Below are 22,708 nucleotides of genomic sequence, written 5' to 3'. Positions count from 1 at the left end.
GGCTAAAGCAAAGAAACGTGGATATTGGCGTCGGTTCGTGAACGAGACGTCGAGGGAGACATCGATGAGCACTCTTTGGAACACAGCCCGAAGAATGCGGAATCGCGTAACGGTCAACGAAAGCGAGGAGTCTTCAAGTAGGTGGATATTTGATTTTGCCAGGAAAGTATGTCCGGACTCTGTTCCTGAGCAAAATATTGTTCGCGATGCGTCTCCGGGCCACGACGCGATAGAATCACCTTTTACGATGGCAGAATTTTCAGTTGCCCTCCTGTCCTGTAACAATAACGCGCCTGGATTAGATAGAATCAAATTCAACTTGTTGAAGAATCTACCCGGCAATGCCAAGAGGCGCTTGTTGAACTTGTTCAATAAGTTCCTGGAGCAAAACATTGTACCGCTGGATTGGAGGCCAGTGAAGGTGATCGCCATCCAAAAACCAGGGAAACCAGCTTCTAATCACAACTCTTATAGGCCGATTGCAATGCTATCCTGTATCCGGAAATTGATGGAAAAAATGATACTCCGTCGTTTAGACCACTGGATCGAATCAAATGGTCTACTATCAGAAACTCAATTTGGCTTCCGCCGTGCCAAAGGGACGAATGATTGTCTTGCGTTGCTTTCAACAGATATTCAGCTGGCGTATGCTCGTAAAGAACAAATGGCGCCTGCGTTCTTGGACATTAAGGGGGCTTTTGATTCCGTTTCTATTGACATTCTTTCGGGTAAACTTCACCGACAAGGATTTTCTCCAGTTTTGAACAATTTTTTGCACAATTTGTTGTCCGAAAAGCACATGCATTTTACGCATGGCGATTTGGCAACTTTTCGCATTAGCTACATGGGTCTTCCCCAGGGCTCATGTTTAAGCCCCCTTCTTTACAACTTTTATGTAAATGACATCGACGAATGTCTGGCAAATTCATGCACGATAAGACAACTTGCAGACGACAGTGTAATCTCTGTTACAGGAGCCAAAGCTGCCGATTTGCAAGGACCATTGCAAGATACCTTGGACAATTTGTCTGCTTGGGCTTTACAGCTAGGTATCGAATTCTCTCCGGAGAAGACTGAGATAGTAGTTTTTTCTAGGAAGCATGAACCTGCTCAGCTTCAAACACAATTAATGGGTAAAACGATTTCTCAGGTTTTGGTACACAAATATCTTGGTGTCTGGTTCGACTCTAAAGGCACCTGGGGTTGTCACGTGAGGTATCTGATGAAAAAATGTCAACAAAGAGTGAATTTTCTTCGTACAATAACCGGACAATGGTGGGGAGCCCATCCAGGAGACCTTATAAGGCTTTACCAAACAACGATATTGTCTGTTATTGAATACGGGTGTTTCTGCTTCCGCTCCGCAGCAAACACACATTTGATCAAACTGGAGCGAATACAATATCGTTGTTTGCGTATCGCCTTAGGTTGCATGCAGTCGACCCATACGATGAGTTTGGAGGTTTTAGCTGGAGTACTACCATTGAAAAACCGCTTCTGGAGCCTGTCTTCTCGTATTCTAATCAAATGTGAGGTCTTGAACCGTCCCGTGATTGAAAATTTTGAAAGGTTAATCGAACTTAATTCTCAAACCCGTTTTATGACATTGTATTTCAATCACATGTCCCAAAATATTAACCCTTCTTCGAATATTCCAAATCGTGTCGACTTATCAAATACTTCTGATTCTACTGTGTTTTTCGATACATCCATGATAGAAGAAACTCGTGGAATCCCGGATCATTTACGCGTGCAGCAGATCCCTAAAATTTTTTCCAATAAATATCGAAACATCAACTGCGACAATATGTACTACACTGACGGATCACTTCTTGATGGGTCCACTGGCTTCGGTATCTTCAATAACAATTTAACCGTCTCCCATAAGCTCGATAATCCTGCTTCTGTTTACGTCGCAGAATTAGCTGCAATTCAGTACACCCTAGGGATTATCGAAAAAATGCCCACGGACCATTATTTCATCTTTACGGACAGTCTCAGTTCCATTGAGGCTCTCCGATCGATGAAAGATGTTAAGCACTCTCCGTATTTCCTGGGGAAAATACGGGAACATCTGAGTGCTTTATCCGAAAAATCTACTCAGATTACCTTAGCGTGGGTCCCTTCTCACTGCTCGATACCGGGTAATGAGAAAGCGGACTCTTTGGCTAAGGTGGGCGCAACAAGCGGTGATATTTATGAAAGACCAATTGCCTTTAATGAATTTTTCGCACTTGTACGTCAGAATACGATCATCAGTTGGCAAAATGCTTGGGCCAGAGGGGAATTGGGAAGGTGGTTACATTCCATAATCCCCAAAGTATCGACGAACCCGTGGTTCAAGGGGTTGGATGTAGGTCGGGATTTCATTTGCGTGATGTCCCGGCTTATGTCCAATCACTATAGATTTGACGCGCTCCTCCGTCGTGTTGGGCTCGGGGAAAGTGGTATCTGTGCCTGTGGTGAAGGTTATCACGACATAGAGCATGTGGTTTGGTCATGCCCTGTACACCGTGACGCCAGGTCTAAATTAATAGCTTCCCTGCAGGCCGAGGGTAGACAGCCGGCTGTTCCTGTTCGTGATGTCTTGGCGAGCCGTGACCTATCCTACATGTCCCTTATATACGTTTTCCTGAAATCCATCCACGCCCCAGTCTAGTCCCGTTCCCCTCCGTCTACACCCAACAAAACGACAAGAACACGTTTGAACCTTAAGCACAAAACCAGCAACCAGACCCCGCACAATAGAACCAGGACCCAAGGACTACGAGCCTCTGTCCCAACTCACGACATCGTGGCTCAGCAGAACGAATCCATACATGCCATTCGACGATTATCAGACGACCATTGAACAACAAAACACTGATTGGAAATCCCATGCTAGTTTTAAGTTAGACTTAATTTCAGCTCGTAGTCGGCAGCGAGGATAAAAAATTTGCTTTAGTTTTTAAGTCATCAGATATAATTGGCGCCGTTAAACATTAAATTGTATTTGTGCCGTGTCAAATAAATGTTATGTGAAGAAAAAAAAAAAAAAAGCACTTCCGCAGTGCGATGATTTTTATTTGAAGCCTGCCCACGGCATTCGTAGCGAATTATGTTTGCTACCTCCTTAAAAAGTTAACTAGTGATGCTCTCACGGTGGAAAAACAAATTTCACACAATTAGAGTAGAGCGTGATTTTATGGAAAAAAAGAAACTTAACATTAAGCCATAACCAATTTTGTTTGTTCCATTTAGGGCCCAGAACAAACCTAAATTTATTGGAAGTCAACTGGTTTTATTTCCACTTGATGCAATTTAAAATTTCTATGGAAATTTACATGGGAAAACCTTTTTTTAAATTATACACTCCCAATCCGATTTTTTTTGTAATATCTTGTATATATTAAAAATTCTAATATATAGGGTATCGAACGTCTTCCTTAGTGGTTTTTTTCGGCAGTTTTTCTGCAGCAATCTTATGCAAAAGGGGGCCGAAGAAAACCACTGACGAAGATGTTCGATACCCTATATGAAAATACAATAAAAATTTGCCAGAATTCTTTCGTGTTAATTTTTATTTCATGATGCCATGACCTCTGCTCTACCTATTCAAATGTGAATACAAGTATTTCACAGAAATTATTGCCCATTGCTTTGAATTATGAAATTGAATATTTTCAAATGCTTTTATATTTATATTCAACATTGAACCATTCGTAAGCAACAATACTCTTCCGGCCCAAAAAATAAGAACCAATCCGGTAGGTACTAGGTACTTTGTGTTCGTTATAACTATAGTAAAAAACTGGCAGCAAGTACAGCTAATCCAGTACTGAATGTCTATCTGCTATTCTGAAGCGAACACAACCGCACTTACCGACGAAAACGTTGAATCAGAACCATCATTCATCCGGAGCGCGGTTTCGGCAAAACTGCGAACAAGCGAATTAGCGTCATGCCGAAAGCGGTTTGCCGATGCTGTTGTTATGCTTTCGCCTCACACAATTTTCGGTTCGAATTTTGGTGTACGTCTGTTCGTTTCATATTTATGTTTGAATAATGTCCACGAGTTTGGTTCGTTCTGGTGACCGATCAAATACGTTGCTTGTCGCGTAATGAGTGAACATTTTGTTTGGGACAGGCAGTAGTTATAAATCGAGGGGAAGTTTTGTCTTTGTGAATATCACGGTTGGCGATTTCCGAAGAACAAAGCCCTGTTTCGTCGCTATTAGTCGTCGTTTCTTTGCTGCACAAACTCATTCGCTCGTTATCTTTTTTATATTATTATATATATCGACATTTTACGTTCCAGTGTCGTATCCCCACAGAGAAAAACATAAAACGTTATTTAATGTGAAGCTGTCTAGAATAGGAATTCCTAGAAGATTCTAGAATAATGTGGATTGGAATCATATACCTAAACAACAATATCGCACGCTTAGCCTCGGTGCTAATAGCGGTCTCAATCAACTAGATTAGTTGAGAGAATTCGATCGATGTTTTTGGCAAATTTTGCATGTGTAGGATAAGTACAACGATGCACCGTGCTGAGTCGAGAAAATTTCCAGCTCAAAAAGTTCCTCGATTCGATCGGGAATCGAACCCGATATTACAACCGTGTGGGAGAGCTAGCCGAACGACTTCGCTAACCACAGAGCCACGGGGACCACAAATCATATACCTACGTTTGTTAAAAAAAAATGAATTTTGTTAGATTTGTTAAATGTTACTCTCTTGTGATTTTTTCTGGTGAAAACGGGAAAATTGCCTAATGCCAAAGAATTTACAATTCAACGCTAAACAAAATGATCTCGAACTACTCGCCTTTGAAAAAAACTTTGATTATATGTAATCCACCAGTACGTTCCGATAGTTTTTGATCAAAAATAACTTTTGAAAAAATGGTATTTAATATACACTAAAGTAGCCTTTTACGCGGGGGATACGTGCCGCGTAAAAAAACCGCGTAAATTCCGAAATCCGCGTAAAAAACGCGTAAAGAAACGAGTAAATTCCGGAGTCCGCGTAAAAAAAACCCGCGTTAATGCTGCAATCCAAGTGAAGAGAAACCGAAATCCGCGCAACAAAAATACCGCGGAAATTCCGGAATCCGCGTAAATTCCGAAATCCGCGTAAAAAAACCGCGTAAATTCCGGAATCCGCGTAAAAAGCCGCGTAAAAAACCCGCGTAAAAACGACCTTAGTGTATTACTAATTTTTAACTGGAAACTTGCAATTTGAGAACACGAATCAACTCACCTAGCGGAATGTGGGATTTCGTACCCAGTGATTAACTTTAGACGCCATTTTGCATTTCAAGATAGCAGCTTTCAGTTTCCGAAAAACGACTAAAATAGGCCAAATACTACCTAATATTTGTATTGCCAACACTCAGAAACCGTAAACTGCAGCTCACCAACCATGTTGTTTGCGAAGGCCCCGCAGGTCGTCTTCCGCCTGATCGAGTTACTTTGCGCACTGCGCGTCTCGTTCAAGTCGGGTCGGCTGTCATCCAACATCCTTACAACACCGTAGTCTCCCGATTTTCTCCGTATGAACGATGAGTGTCCCAGCAGCTGATGCAACTCGTAGTTCATCCGCCACTCCACCACAGATGATACGCAGCACCTTCTGTTCGAAAACCTCAAGGGCGTATTGGTCCTCCACAAGCATGGTCCAGGTTTCGTGGCCGTGAGGACTACCGGTCTGATCAGTGTTTCGAGCGGAGCGTCCTCCGGAGTTTCGATTTCCTGCCATAACGCGTCGACAAATTTCTCTGCTGATGTTGTTGTCAGCAGTCACCAGTGAGCTCACGTACACAAATTTGGCTACTATATCGATTTCTTCCCCGCTAATATGAATTCGTGGTGGGAGGTTGTTAATGTCTTCTCTGGAATCTCTTCCACTCATGTACTTAGTCTACTATGCATCTATTGCCATCCCAATTCGTCCGGCTTCAGCCTTCAGTCTGATGTACGTCTCCGTCATCTTCTAAAAGGTTCGTACTACGCTGTCGATATCATCGATGAAGCCAAAGAGCTGAAAGGACCTCCTGAATATCTTGCCGCTCGTGTCGATACCTGCCCTTTGTTCTGCACCTTCCAAAGCGAATAAAAGGCACGATAATCCATCACCTTGTCGTAAGAGTGTCCCCGAAACTCGACCTACGCACATCATCCGATCTATCGTCGACCGTATTCGTGCATAATCTGCCATAGCTGATCTCGAACAATTGTGTCACCAAGTCTTGGCAATAACCCAGCGTAGCGCCTTAGCCAGTGATTCGCCACCATATTTCAACAGCTCGTTGGAGAGTTGGTCAGCTCCAGCTGCTTTGTTGTTGTTCAGTCGGCCGATCTCCTCTTTGACCTCCTGGAGGTCAGAAGCTGGAACTCTGTCCTCATCTGCGCGTACACCGAGATCTATTACCTCATCGTCGTCATCCTCTGCTACACGTACACATCGTAGTACTGCTTCCACCTTTCATTCACCTCACACTTGAACGTGAGAAAGTTACCGTCCAAGTCCCTGCACATGTCGACTTGTGACACATAGCCTTTATGGGAACTATTCAGCTGTGTCATTTGCACCGTACAGCTCCTCCATCGCCTCGCTATCGCGATCTTCCGGCTGGCACTACTTCTTCCGTAAGACCGATTTTAACCTGCTATGTGCGCGTTGGTAGCGCTCCACGTTCGCCATCGTTCGGTGTTGCAGCGTTCTCACTCGTGCTGCATTCTTCTCTTCCACTAACTGTTTACACTCGTCGTCAAACCAGTTGTTCCTTCTGTTAGGAGCCATTGTACCAACCAAGTGCCGCTACAGCAACAGAAAGTTTTGAGAAGAACTTACCGTCGATTAGAACGTGGTTGATTTGGTTCTTTACATTCTCTCACTGAACGGCTGCCACCCGATCACATCCCGACCAGCGAAGTTCCATGTACCTAGTTTTACATTTATTTCTTATTCAATCATAGTCCTTATTTCGTCGGCTAGGTCTGCGCCGATTGTTCCTTATTTCGCCGGCTAGGTCTGCGCCGATTGTTTGCAACATACAATAAAAATATTATCATATTCAGAATAAATAATATAAAATAAATTGTTAATTATTTTTTAATAACTTTAGTGGAATAGTTGCATATTTCAATAAAATATATAACGAATATAATTTTGTACAAATAGCTAAGGTAGTAATCATGCACACCAACTAAGCACGAGCCACCGTGCACGATTTTTACAAAGTCCACAATGTTGTTTCTTTTTTCATAAAATTTTTTTTCGGTGTGCATACTAACCTTAGAGAAACCAAGCGTCTCCATTAAAAATGCTACTACATCTTTCAATGGAGGTGCCTACTGCTTGATGGAGACGCATCTTATGTAATTACCGTTTTGATATTATGTACCTTGGAATATTCTTTACCCAATGATAATTAGCTCTACGCTACAGGATCATTTCCTAAAAAAAATATACTTCCGTCAAAATTTGATATGACCTGAAGAATCCAAATAAATGTCCAACGATAAGGTCTCCTCGGTCTTAAACCCTCTAAAATAACAAAAAACGGTTAGAATCATTCTTTTGATATAACTATTGTTAGTTAAAGTACAGTTCTCTATTTTTCCTCGAAAGGCCTTCTAATTATCTTCAATTTGACGGCGAGAAATTTAAAATCGATTACTGTAAAATTACAAATATTTCACAAAAAAGCGTATACATATTAAAAAACTGACTTTTCCAAACTAACTGTTGAAATATCGCAGCAACGGAAGCATGTAGAAATATAAGTCACTACGATCTTTAACATTCGAAATTATTATGGGAATCATATTGCATCTTTGGAGTTTGATTATTTTAAAAAAAGTTGAAAATGAAAAAAAAATTCTAAACTTAATTTTCAAGCGGCTATTTGTTTTATATTTCTCCATCCAGATCTTTCTATCAAAAATTTTGGAATAATGTCAGGTTGCAGGTCAGATAAAAAAAAAAATTTCGAGGGTAAATTGTGTCCTTTTATGATTTAATGTAAAATTTAGTGATGACTTTCTAATTTTCTCATATTACCTTAAAATAACTGGAGAATGGATGTTTATACAAAATTAACAATTATGAGCTTATCGCTTTTAAATGACTATTTGAATTGTTAAAAATCATCGAATTTTTCATTTCTCCATCCTGGTTTTTTTCATCTAACAAAATATAGATCAAATCAAATAAAATTTATGACTTAATTTATTATTTATCAACGATAAATTCCTTCGATTTCAAATACTTCTATTTAAAAAATTACTCTTGAATTTTAGTTTTCAGTTTTATTTTAAAACTTATTTATCAATTGAAATAATAATTCTGACTGATGAAAAGAGCAATTTTGGCCGACACATTTTCTTATTCAAATCAAAGAAAACCGCCACTAATCATTTCATTAATTGGTGTGCAAAACATGGTGTTTTAGCCGGATAAGTTTTTTTTTCTTACTTTTGCTTATTTTGTATTTTCGATAAAAAAACACTGATTAAATACAGAAATATCAATGTTCTAGTTTAAACTGCATCCTTCCAGTTTTTAAAGCGAACTAATCAAACAGTCGAATGCCAAAGTCATGATTTTTTTTTAAATATTTGACACTTCGATTATTTTTGTTTGTTCTGAAAGTATTTTGAACCTGAATTTTAAAACTGATATTTGATTTACATATTTTTTAATCGGTGTTGCGACAGAATCGGTGTTCCGTTTGTGTGCTCGTTTGCTGCTGTTGGTTTTAACAACGGGTCCTATCGTGCGCGATCAATCGGATTTGCAAATAAACCGTTATCAACAAGAGCGTTGAAGTGATAAAACACACTTTCTCCGAGTTTGATGTAGAGAAAACATCAGGAAACAGCGGCGATACAGCTGCTTTGGGCACCTTAGTTTGGTGTATAAAATCATTCAAGCAGCGCACGATAAAAAATGAAAATTCGGACAAACATTACAGTTCCATTGAAGTGGCAAGCTTTCTTGGAATTAACTGAATAACAAATTTTTAATATAAACTAGTAAAATTGGAAATCAGAAGATAGAATTATAAGTTTCCATTAAGCTCTACTAGAAATTGAAGAAGTAAATATTGAAAATATTACTAGTCCGTACACATACGTATACGTATGCATAATATATATAATATATGCATAATATGTATACATAAGCATTGATGATGATTGAATATTGCAATCGCAATATATTGTGGACTGTGAACCAGTCCACATAACCACTGATGATGATTGTATGTCGCAATTGAAATACGTATATGTACCGACTAGTAATATTTTCAATATTTACTTCTCAAAATTTCTAGTAGAGTTTAATGGAAACTTATGATTCTATCTTCTGATTTCTCATATCATTCTACTAAGAAGCTCAGTAGGTATTTTCAAATTAGTGAAATTGGTCGTTCCTCATAAGCTGCTTCATGAACTTCAACAACAAAAAATTTGAAATAAAATGTTCGTAAATGAAATGAACGCCAAATTTGCAAATAACGACATACACAAGATTACTCTGAATTGAAAAACCGGTTCATATGCATATTTGATTTAACCAATTAAAACAAAACGAAGCACCACAACTCGGGACACAGCACTAACTATCGAAGATGTTAGCTCCGATATTACCATAATTTAATAATTAAAACTTTTTCATACGCTTTCGGAACTAATATCAAGCAAGTCGAGTTACTGGCTTCCAGCAATTTTCCTGCCGGAAAAGCGAAAACAGTAGTGCAATTCCTCTGCAATTCTACAGGAATTTATAGCGACAAACCATCCTGACCAAGTCAAAAGTCGTCTCCTGACGCTTTCCTTCGCTTCCAGAAACGGACTGTGGCGCAAAGAACTGCTCCGGCGTTGGTACTTTCGAATTTCCTGTGCTAACTTTGCTCGTCGCATTAGCTCGTATGCATAAGTAACTTTTTATTGTGCGATCCGGCTAATGTGACGGCTGAAACGAAAAGAATCGGTAATCATAGCACAAGGCTAAAAATTAACTGCAACGACCGGGTCTGGGTGAGAAAAACTCCAATCCCGCACGGAAGAGCCGTTATATCTGAAAAAGTTTTCTAATTATCATACACCGAACTGAATTAAATTCGGCTAAGCAGAAGGAATAACACGGTTAGAGCAAGAGCACTGAAAGTATCCTTTGAGTCATAGAGAATAACATGACGCTGATGGGAACAGAAACTATGAGCAGCTAAGTGTTGCTGACAAAAAACTCTAGGAACTAAACGGAACATGCACACTTTTAGGAATCGAACCGTTTTTGCTCATTCTGCACAGTAGGTTGCCTTTCATTTTTTGCCGCAAAAAAGCATGAGAGACCTCACTTCAGAAATCATTCAATGTTCGTTCGAAATCGTCGAGTAGCATTCCTACTTTTTTGCCAGAGTAGCCGAAATGCTCACCACCAAGATATGTTTTCCAAGGATGGCTGGTGGCACATTATGTCAGCGACATATTGGTATACATTTCAGTTTTAAAGCTCGTTAATCAGAAGCCAAATTTATCATAAAGAAAACGACTGTGAACAAAACGAAATAAACAAAGAAAACGGCTGGCATATGTGTTTTTTTATTAGCAAATACTCATTAGTAATTTAAGTTATAAGACTGTGGTCAGCGGATTATATAGATTCAAAACTGTTTTATTTTTATATTCTAATGCTTATCAAAAGAATTTTAACCACATTTCAGTGTTTTGTTCCCATGTCGCAGTGGATGGTTTGGCACGGCTACACTGTTTCAAAGCATTCCGGGGCAGACAGAAGCAGCCTGGCACGGAAAAGTTTTCCCCCTTAAGTGAGAACATGGCTAAAGTTGAGCTTTATGGTTTATAAGACATTCTAACGACTCCATCTTACCATTCCGGAGGATGGCGTCAGTGTGGGTGCTGCGAAACAGTGGCGTGGTATGAGTCCGCGTTATGTTGGTTTCGGCTCAGAATATATTGGGTGTGCAAGATCGAAGTGGCAAAGCACTCGTACCGGCAGACACGTTATGCTACTTCATAGAGCGCGTGGATGAAAACTTTCAGATAATGTTCATTTTATTCGTGGCACATCATTTTCTTGTGAAAGATGGAGAAGCAACTTTCTCAGTGGAGTTCACTTGAACGTATGTCCGCTAAAATAGAGATAAATCATTTTAGTGGACTACGAAATATTCTAAATTTTCTAGTGTGAAACATACGAGCAGTTGAACTGTTTAAGATCGTTATTCGTTCTCTCGTTCTACTACCAAAAAACAGACCAAGACGCAACAGAAAAATAGCTTTCTACTAATCATTACACTAATTTTTTAATTGATTCAATCGGCAAGCTTATAAACGTATGAAATGCATAACAAGGTGGATATAACATATTCCTGTACTGTATCACGCAATATTTCACAATTCATAAAAAACGCTTCTAAACAAGCATTTCCGACATCCCGCTACGGGGGTCTAACATGCTAAGAAGGTTACAATTCAGTTGGTTTATTTGATGGAACACGCAACGCTGTTTGATGCTTGATTGGAAAGCCGTGTTTAATAGATTACTGCACGCAACATTTTTCTTCGACGAAAATCGGAGTATGTGAAGGAATTCCAAACTAGAACCGGGAATTACAAAACAAATACATTAGCTAGTGGGGAGTTATGCTGTTACTCACTATAAAAGGGTAGCAAAATGCATGTACTTAATAAGACATTGGTTTGACAGAGTCATAAAATAAATAGCCTTAACCCATCTTGAAGTGTTAAAAGAAGAAAGTGGCAACTGAAACGTGCAACGTAAATTTTAAGGCACCTCACATTGAATTGAAAATAATATCTGCAACTGGGAACATGGATTGAAATTCACACGTATCTATCAAATCAGTTTAGCACCCTGTAAATTAAAGTATAAGAACGATTGCATTAGAGTTGTTAAATCAAAGACATTTTGAATATTTTAGATTTGATAGGACGGGAATACGCCTTTACCACCAAGTAGAGATCATCTTTTCTGTTTTGCGTTATAGAAACTAAAACAAACATCAGCTCTAATGGAGAACACGTCGCTTGTTTTATGATATCTATAAATATTGACGGGAGTATTAATTACACCACTCCTTACTGTAATGCACATAATCTATACATCGAATTTATTTCAAATTATCTTGTTTACCAAACCATTAATCGCGGTTATACAGAGAGCAGTTTTTGCTTTTCTCACCGAAGAAACGCTAAAATTTCAGGGGGATACACACTTAAATTTTATTGCCGAAAACTCAACAGCTGATAAATACAGCGAAATATTTTACAAGTTTTCGGCGAAATTTCCAAGAACATCGGCAAATACTTGCTGGTTTACGGTAGATCGATATATTTGCCGGATGTTCGTCGAAATAAATAAAATGACATCCGCACAAAAATTGCCAAGTTCAATCAGCTGTTGGGAAGTTTGCCGAGATAAATCAAGTGTGTACGCAGAACACACACGTATCTCAATCAACATAGTTCCAAACATTAAGCAAATATAGTTTCGCTCGTCTAAGAACCTAAAATTACTAGACAGTAGGTGTGACTTTCGTAGGCGATCACAATATTTCAGATCACCATTGCGTTCTTTTTTCAATCGGAAATTAACTCGAAAAGTTCAGCTTAAATCGATCAAATAATAATGTTACCATACTTTCAATAGTTTTCCAAAAATGAATATATCAAAAATGTTTAAAAATTGTGATGCTAGTCGATTTTTTTATTGATATTGTGTTAGACTGTATTCTGATATAATATCTTATTGAATATTGCGCACTTCACACCAAAATGGACTGCACAGTTTGAAAGTGCAACAACAAAGAAGTGTGCATCAAAGTGCTCATTGACACTTATGAATTCGTTTTCGCGTACTACATCGTTCCCGGAGTCACAAGGTAAAAAGTGTAACACAAGTGTAGCTACACCGCAAAAACGAATTTACCATCACCCACCATACTTTTTGACAGTTTGCTTTCATTCGTGAGTGGCAGTGCTGCCAGAATACATCATTAGAAAAAAAATTATAAAAATGTTGGAAATTTAAAATATCTTGTTTGTTGTTGCAATAATTTATTCATGTACGGACATCTAATAAATGTTATGCAATACGTTCACTAAATTCCACTCTTGATTGAACACTTAAAAAATTAGTAAGAGTTTGATTCAATCAGATTCTGAAGGAAGTATATTAGTGTTACTCAATCTTTTCTGGCAACAACAGTGCACGGATCCAACTGTGCTTGAAGAAGTGAGCAGAAAATCCAGTAGTCAAAACAATAAGCAATATCAACTTTTACAATGATTGGCGCATAAGTGAAACCATTTGACTCAAGAACAATTTTCTAAAAGGACGTAGGTATTTTGTCAATGGCTCTATGAAAAGCATTATAGCCCGGAAACTTTTGGTTGTACATCAAAACTATCTGAGAATATAAAAATATTTTTTTACTTATACTTTTAATCTAAATTAACATTAATTCACAAAAAAGAGTTGAATTTTTTTTATTATTTTTTATGTTTCAAAGATTTTTGAAGCTATAGCAAAACTTTCACTAAAGAGTCCAAGATAGAGGAATGAAAAATAAATTTTTCTTCAAAATTTTAGGTTTTAAATCATTTTTCAACTTAACTTAACTTAGCATTTTTAACAATACATAATTGTATTTTAATGATGTTAAATGTTTTGAGCAATTATTCAAAATCAAAAAACTTCTAATGTTTAACTTCGTAAGTGCATCAGTTTTCAAGTTATTTAGAAATAAGGTTATGAAAATTAGAAAATAAACATAATCTACCTAATTTACACTTTGAATTAAAAAAGGGTCAAATTTTCACTTTAATTTTTGTTTTTGTTGAAACTTGACATTATTTCGAAATTTTTTGTTGAAATTTCAGGATGAAGATAAGATAACAAAGCAAAGCCTTGGTGCTACATTCCGATTCGGAACTTGACCTTCTGTTCGCGCCAAAACTCCCGCCTCAGCTGGGCATGACTATCATTTGTGAGTGACCAGCTGAGGCCCAAGCGACGCCGACTTGCGCGCGCTTATTTTGTGGCTTTGTTTGCCGCTCGACAATGCTGCCCACTGGCCGGCAGCCTAAAAAAGCGCTCTTCACAGCAGCGCCAGTGTTATTCATTGTAGTTAGTTGATAAGCACGCGGCGGTAGCGCCGTCACGCTGCTAGCTGTAAATATTGTACCGTCTTGAATAAATGTACAGTAGTGAAGTAAGACTTGCGTTTGTGTCGTCGGGTAAAAGAAAACTCGTCCCTGGGTCTTAATTGCCCACTGTGATGCCAAAGGGCGAAATTAAACACAACGTAGGGCCGTGTTTTACTATACACAGACTTCGCAGCCAACCGTTAAGTGTACAGGACAATTGCGGGGCTAGCGCTACGATCCTACTTGACACTAACAGTCTCTCCCGAGTCAGGACTCGTACCTACGACGACTGACTTGTTAGGTCAGCATCGTACCTTGAGACCAGCTGGGGAGGCAAAAAAAGATAAGATAACAATTTACTTAAAAGTTTTACCAAAAACATCATATCAAGAAGTCTGACAAATGAGGTTGATGCTCCTCAAACAGCGCACTCCAGCTATTAAAGGTGGAAGTTTGTTATGAAAATGGTGTAAATTACATCGCTACGGAGACATTGTGTGCGTATGTGATCCTGCCTGAACGTTCGGATTGCATTTGCATCGCCAAAATACACACTAGCATGCGTCAGTTCCACCTTTACTCAAAAGACTGCACTACCAAAACTGTCGCTTGATTTCAGACAGAGTTCCCAGAGAATAGATATGATGTTTTGAGTTTTACACAAGCTTTCAAATTTCAACTTTTTACAAAAAATCAAATTCTAATGACGCATTATGATATTAATAGTAATTTTAATTCGAAAAGCTCTTGGCGACTAATTCCCGAACTTAGTATACTTTACCAATCAGACGAGAGCCTAGGTCATGCTATGTCAAGTTGTCCCCATGCTGTTCGGTTCTGTGCTGTTTTTCGCCTGTTTACCAGGCGTCTCATCACCCGCAAGTCTCCTTCGATCTGGTCGAACCATCGTGCACGCTGTGTTCCTCTATTTCTGCTGCCAGTAGCATTGCTGATGAGAAGCGATCTCACAGGGTTGTCGTCCGGCTTCCTCCCGATGTGATCGGTCCACCGCAACTTGTTGACTTCTCTTCAAGCAGCACATGCAGCTTATGGTTCATGAGCCATCGCCATTCTCCGTTGTCCATCTAACTTCCACCGTAGTTATTCCGCAAGTAGACATGATCCAGATTGGATGCGTCTCTCTTCGACCACCTTGAGATTATCGCCATCTACAGAGACCTAAGTTAGGAGGCTGATGTTGTTGTTCTTGGAGATCTTGTTCACATGTATTATATTTTCGACGTATTTATCCGTAGTCCGATTCGTCTGGCTTCGGATTACAGTCGGGCGCACGTTTTCTCCGCCGTTGCAAATTTACGTGCTATGATGTCAAAGTCATCCGCGAAGCCCGGAAACTAAACCGACCTTGTGAAAACCGTACCTCTCGTGTCGACGCTCTTCGGTTCGCAACCTTAATGATGCTGTTAAAAGACAAATAAAGTTCATCACCTTGTCCAACCCTCTGCGCGATATGAAGGGGCTCGAGAGTACCCCTCGAAACATGCACGTAGCACATCACTTGCGCCTTGGTACCATGATAGATTGCGTCAATGTTGTCCTGCATGATCTACTATAGTTGTTCTCGACCGGCTATACATTTTTCTGAGATCTGTCGAATTTTAAAGAGCTGGTTTATGAAGGCGCGGGCTCCCATAAAGCCCGCTTGGTACTGACTCACGAAACTCCAGGGCAAAGATGATGGACAACGGAACTTGATCTGCGAGAGTATTTTGTAGGCGGCATCGATAAGCGAGATACCGCGGTGGTTTCGGCAGTCCACCTTTTTTGTAGATGGGGAAGATGACTTCCTCCGTCCACTCGTCTGGTGGCTTTCCCTTCCATCCAAGTCCTGGTAATGACCCAGTGCAGCACGCTAGCCATAGCCTTTCTACCATACTTAAAGAGCTCGCTCGGCAGTTCATCTTTGCCGGAGGCTTTGTTGTACTTCAGCTTGCCGATCTCACAGCAAACTTTATTAACATGGTATCACTGACACAGCGCAGTAGCTCGAGCTCCTCATGTTCACGATCCCTATGCTGGTTCTTCTATTGTCTGAGAATCGTTGTCATGTCATTCTGTGCTGTACTTGGCCTTGTTCACCCATGTTTACTTGCCCAGGTATGTCGCCCAGGTCCAGTTTTTTCATTCACCGTTTTCGTTTTACCAATCGTTTCTGCCCATCGGTGCCTCCACTCCACATAACTGTGCGAATACTTTACCAGCCATCCTCGAGAAACGACGTACCAAGCCCTTTCGCCATGAACGTACCGCTTTAAGCTGTTGTGCGTATTCCTCCGCAGCCTGGGAGTCCCGGATTCGCTTGATGTTGATTCGCGGGGTTCGGCTCTGTCGTGCGTGATACATGCTCGACAGTTTCAAGCGCAAGCATACCGCAATCAGGCAGTAATCCGAGTCAATATCAGCACCACGATTGATGTGAAGTTAGTAATGTCTGAGAAGAACCGGTCGTTTATGAGCACATGGTTAAGCTTGTTTGCTGTAGGTTGTTCAGGTGATCTCCAAGTCGTTTTTTGGATGTTTTTGCGGGGAAACAAGGTACTTAAGACCACCAGTTCTCGGGAAGCTGCAAATTTTTTTTTTGTATGCCTGAAGGGCATTGGGCAAAAGTGCCACTGCGACAGCAATGTTTGTCTTTTGTGACTGGTCCCGATTGCTTTACACAGATTTCAAGATGTTCAAACTCGTTGATGGAGTTAAGCTAGTTGGTTGTAAGACTGTGTCCTGGTATGGAGTTGAGGGGTCACTTCCAAAGAAGTTAAACCTCGACGAAGCAAGAGCCCCGCAGAAGCAAAGCAGATGCACTGAGCTCTAATGTTCAACGTTGCAACAGCGGCAATTGTCGGTTGGGACTTTGTCGATTTTATTTAAATCATAAAGAGCAGGATAGTGTCCAGTAAGGAGTCCCGTGATGATGCGTAGTTCACTACGAGTTAAACTAAGAAGCCTCTTGGTAACCGCAAGGTTAGGGTAGATAAACTGTTAAGCTTATCTGCAAACCTGCGCATGGTGCCAATGAGATGCTTTTTCTAGCTTTTCCCATGTACTTGATTCGCCTTTAATGGCGGATGTGGAGGTACCCAGAAACGGCCCAGATCCTTGTCTTGCTAGGTTGTCGGCATGTTCATTTCATACGATTCCGCAGCGACCGGGTACCCAAAGTAGCATAACTTTGTTGAGGCAGGAAAGTTCGTAGAGTGTTGCAATGCACTCCCAGACTAGTCTGTTGTTACCAAAGGTATTAGCTTGAACTCCTTCAGGATGCTTAGATGACCCGTTAGGACACCTTCGAGCATCGTTGTATTTCTTCGCAGCTTAGTGCGCCAAGCTCTCCCTCTTTCTTCACACGGAGAGAAGAGGCAGTAATCTGAGCACGACTTCCATGGTTGCAGACGGTGTTGTGCGCAGGGCACTGGTTACTAAAAGACAGGCCAATCGTTGAACATTGGTACGTTTCGCCTGGTTGTAGTTTCATTTACCATGGGCCACCATACGAGGGCTGCGTCGGTTATACGTGGCCGAGCAATGGTGATCTTAGACTAGAGCGCTCATTGTGGTTTCAGCCCCTGGGTCTTGCTAAACAATGTACTGTAAGCCCAGATAGCTGGAGTTGCCTTCTTTACAGCGTAGTCCAGTTCAGCTTCTTCTCCAGAATGTTTCCAATATATTTAGTCTCGTTGCTAAAGCTCAGTCTTACGCCATTTAATAGCGAAGTAGTGATTGAATGCATGGTAAAGGGTATAATGACTGTTTTGGCGGATTTAATGTTCAGCCCTGTTCTTAATCACCACTCAGAGGAGGTGTTAAGAGCCGTTTGCATACGACTCGATAGAGTCGCGTCACATTTTTCCCGAACGATAAGGACTATGTCATCCGTATAACCAATGACTTCGTAGCCTAACTGCGATAGCTTGGTTAGGAGAACGTCTATCACCAGTGACCATAGCAGTGGAGGGAGAACCCCTCCTTGGGACACCCTGTCACTGCCTCTACTATGACGGGTGTATCTCCCAACGCAGCTGTGATCTTTCTGCTCGAAAGCGTTGCTAGGATCTGGTCTATTGTAGAATTGTCGACTCCTTTATTTTGCAGAGCTGTGTTTTTTTTTTTTCTAAGGTGGCGGGGAAATCTGCAAACAGACACCTGAGAAGAGAACTCAGGGTGTGGGAATGAGACTAGGGGAGAGATGCTGGGGTAGTTACACTCCCCCAGGCACCTATTGATTCCTGTCCCGACCCACTAAAACTCCTCCAGTCTCCAGCCCTGGTTTTCCCGGAACGACGGTTAAGTATTACGTCGGGGAGTGGCTTTTGTGCGTGTAAATTGATGCAAACGACGTGTTATCGAAAGCTTTCTCATTATCAAGAAAAGCGCAGACCGCGGTCTCGTTATAATTCAGTGACTTCTCGATTCGCGTCACTAGGCAATGCAAAGCGGTTTCAGTAGATTTACCTTGTTGATAAGCATATTGATGTTTATGCAAGGGTGACTCCTTTAAAAACTCGCTGCGAATATAGTTATCCGTGATTTTTCCATCAACTTGAGAAGAGTTGAAGTCAAACTTATAGGTCTGGAGCCTTTGGGCAATGTTTTGCTGCAAAGTTAATGCATCACTGGGCGTTGTCGTTCCTCTTAGTGTGCAGGATGTGGACCGATCACAGGTTTGTACATTTCTTCCCTCCCTATCTGAGCGTTCATGTCCCCGATGACGATCTTGATGTTTCGAAGCGAGTAACAGTCGTAGTTTCTCCCGCTGAGCGTGAAGCGCTTTTTTCTCGATATCTGGTCTTCTCTCGTAAGGGCACGTTGATGATGCAGCTATAGAACCAACCTTTCATTGTCATACACAAGCTGTCGCTGATCGTCCACAACTTGATCACACGACTCTGCATTCTACCCAGAACTATAAAGCCGGTACCCAGCTCGTTGGAGGTGCCATCGCGGTAATAATTCTGTACCACAAAACGTCCTTTCCTTCGCTCTTCTTTTTTATTTTTTATTTTTCCAAGTTCAGGTCAATTTTATTAGGTAGTTAGCTCAAAAATAGATTTTTGAAGCGTAAATTTTTTTAGATATTTAATTAGTTTTTTTTAAATTTTTTTTTTCTCACTGTGTTAAGTTTTTCTGGAAGGAAATTATGGTCTGCAACTTTGCTGAAGACGTTATATCAATCAACAAACCGTTCTGGCTTTAATTTTTTATCTTTCATCTGAAAAGTTTAAATTTTTTGTTTTTCATTTCTCCATGATTAGATAGCCATCAATGTTTTGCTTTTTTGCAGCTTCTAAAGAAATAAAAAATGAACTTTTTGAGATAATTTATGTAATTTATTTTTGCTTTATTTTTTTGTTGCAAAAAGTTTTTTCACGGTGTATATGATATTTTCAATTTCTAGTATAGTTAATTAATTTGTATTGTTTGTTTTGACTTTATTTATGTTATCTGTATCGGACTTTTGTAATATCTCTGTATATGCTTTTGTTCTTTTAAAAGTTGCTGGGTTTATATGCCGCCTAAATAGTCGCCTATCAGTCTTTCAAGGTGGCTTTTCCCGGCCCATATACACTTACTTATTCATTAAGACTGCTAGTGGGATGGATTTAATTCAATAAATAATAATAATAAATAAATAATTTCGTTTTTCATTTCATTCGAATAAAAAAATTGGCAATATATAGAGAAAATCGTTCTAAATAGTACAACTAAGTGTGTACGCTTTCAAACTATCTTAAAGTCGTGGCGCGTCAAATGTGTGTGTGTTTGTGTGTTTTTACAATTCATCTCCCACTGGCCGGCAGTGCTTTTATGGAAAAAACCTATCTGCATCTATTTCTATTTAAAGCTGATTTTTTTTATTGATTTTTTAATATTTTACATAATACAAAGATGCAAATATTTTTAGCCCTGGAGATGAAAGGTGTAAGCTCTAGTGTTCATCCAACGACCCATTTTAAGAATGCCTGGTAATACACGTACATTCCGAGATCGTCTTCATAAACACTAAGCCCCGCATGAATACGTTGTTATATCTATTGGACATGACATAGCATTCACATTCATTTACATTAGTGGCTCGTATTTAATATTACTTGATAATACAGTTACAGTTCAGAACGATCTTACCAACGTCTTATTAAAGAAATTCTTCGCTAATAGTGTACAGATTGGAATCTGCCCACGTTTTCCATGGCAGCTAATTCGTTTACCCGCCACCGAACGGCGGTGGCGCTGCGAACGTATTAAATTTTACATCTTGGTCGATGTGGCTGGTTCAAGTGCTCCTCAAAAACAAAACACTTCGAAAATATGGCGATACCTATCCTGCCCAGAGCAGTCCGTTGATGCTCTTCTTCACTTTTCTAGATATCAGAGGAACCGGAACTTCGCGATTTCACCAATTACTTAATTTGTATTCCGCGGGAAACTGCCTTTATCACTAAAATTTTACGTTGAGGTAGAACGCGCACAACACTCAGTTGGCCTTGTTCAAATCAAATATGAAAAACTATTCTCTAAAACTGGTTTTAGTTCATTATTTCCTGGAAAAAAATTTAGCAAGCCACTGACTGACTGTCACTTGAAAATCCACGAAAAAATATATAAATTTAAATTGGTTCCAAGTTATACTCAACCGTTCCGATGTTGAACGAAGTTTCTTCACTGCCATCATCTGCTGGCTAGTGCAAACGCATTCACTCCATGTCACATATACACATAACACACAGTGATAAATAGCAAACGGGTGGCGTAGCACCACTCGATGCTGCAATTTTTTCGACCGATGCTCACGGTACCACCGTAAAAGAGTGAATGTTTCTTTTTTTTTTTTTTATACTCGCTTATTTTCCGTCGGTCTAGTTCCGCCACTGTTGTGGCCAATCACCGACGCCCAGGGAGGCGACTCCACACCCAGCACCCTAACTCACGACCCGTTTATTAACGGACCGGCGCCAACGGCTTTACTTCCTCATGCGATGGAAGGCGTGATCCCAGAGATTTTTCGCCTCAGAAAATCTCCCGGTGTCGGCTAGGATTGAATCTAGACCAGTTGGGTTGGTTGTGAGTGGATCACGCCACCTCACAACCATCGACACCTATGTCGGCGGTGGGATTCGAACCCAGGCGTCGAGCGTGGTTGGCGGAGACGTTACCAACCACACTAGGCCCCCGCTCGAGTGAATGTTTCGTAGCACAAACAATACAGCCTTACATAAACTTTCCTCAAAACACTCGAATATGAACTCACTTCGCGATAACACTAATACCTTACACGAAATACCATATTAAGCAAATTTTATTCCGAAATATCGCGCGAGCGAAAATATTGACGTCCGTTTCCTGCCATAGCTTGCTTCGATCAGTGGTTAAAGTCGTGGCGCGTCAAATGTGATAAAAATCGTGTGAGGAAGGTATGCGTTCACCATTTAGGGGGATTAGGAGAGGTTTCGTATCATTTAAACTGGTTGAAGTCAATGTGAAATCACTGCTAATGCATGTTATTATTGAATAATTAACTAAACCGATGTAAATAGGTGTAGCGAGTAAAGAACAGTACATGACCAGCTGCTGGCCTTACGCATATTCAAAGACCATGTAAAGCATGTCCTGTGCATATGTACCTTATCCGGCCGGAGGCCTCCTTTTGCAAACAACACCGGGTATGCCTTTAACGGCATCACTGATCAGCTGCAATATGCAAAGACATCCGTATCCCATTACCTCTCTGTTTATTCATACTAGCTTGAAAGGATTAGCTTACATAATTAAGTTATCGTAGTGGCCGATGGGAAGGATTCAACATTATGCTCGTGTGTAAGCAAGCAGGCCATACAGGGTAGGTGATAAAACGTGAACTTCGACCCCCTGTCATCTTAGTCAACCCTGGAATTTCACGGCTTGATTGCCTTCTTTACCTTCATATAATTCATCATTGAATTTAAGCTCTTCGATGGTGAGCAATTAAGCGATCACTAGGAGGGATAATTAAGTAGTGGCCCAGTGCAGTGATTTAATCTGCTTTCCCGAGCACTGTGTAATACTCTTATCTTCGCTTCGAGTAATTCTAGAAGGGGTAGGTAGAAATACCATACTTAAAATCCCGCACCAGTCGGCAGGGTCGATGATGAGAAATTAAGTTGGAGCACTCGGTGCGTGGGACTAAATTTTCATTACGAAAAGGAAGGTACCTGCTCACAACTATTACCCAATTTGATACGAGAGTACGTTGGTGAATGAAACGAATTTCATCGGAAATAGAATAACCACTGAACTGTCATTCAATTAACTAAAATCTTAATCAATGTCTAAAAACATCAGAAAAAATGCTGCGAATGCGTGAGTTTTTGTTTTAGGTAGTTTTCAGCCACAGGCTGATTCGGCACTGTGAATGTGAAAATCTGACACTTAGAGTTTGTCGAAAAAAAGAAAAATTAAAAGAATATTTAATATTTTATTATTTGAAAATATATTAGTTCCTACAAAAATCACGAATTTTTATATTAAGTATA

General features: G+C 40.2%; 1 protein-coding gene across 2 annotated transcripts in view; it reads right to left on the bottom strand.

Annotated features, from left to right (window-relative positions):
• The window catches only part of LOC129726657 (uncharacterized), a 279,894-nt gene that overhangs the window by 206,761 nt on the left and 50,425 nt on the right, over positions 1–22,708 (bottom strand). The window lies entirely within an intron of this gene.

The sequence above is a fragment of the Wyeomyia smithii genome, chromosome 3 (genome assembly GCF_029784165.1).
Source record: "Wyeomyia smithii strain HCP4-BCI-WySm-NY-G18 chromosome 3, ASM2978416v1, whole genome shotgun sequence".
In the NCBI taxonomy this organism is placed as follows: domain Eukaryota; kingdom Metazoa; phylum Arthropoda; class Insecta; order Diptera; family Culicidae; genus Wyeomyia; species Wyeomyia smithii.
This window is presented reverse-complemented; position numbering and strand designations above follow the sequence as displayed.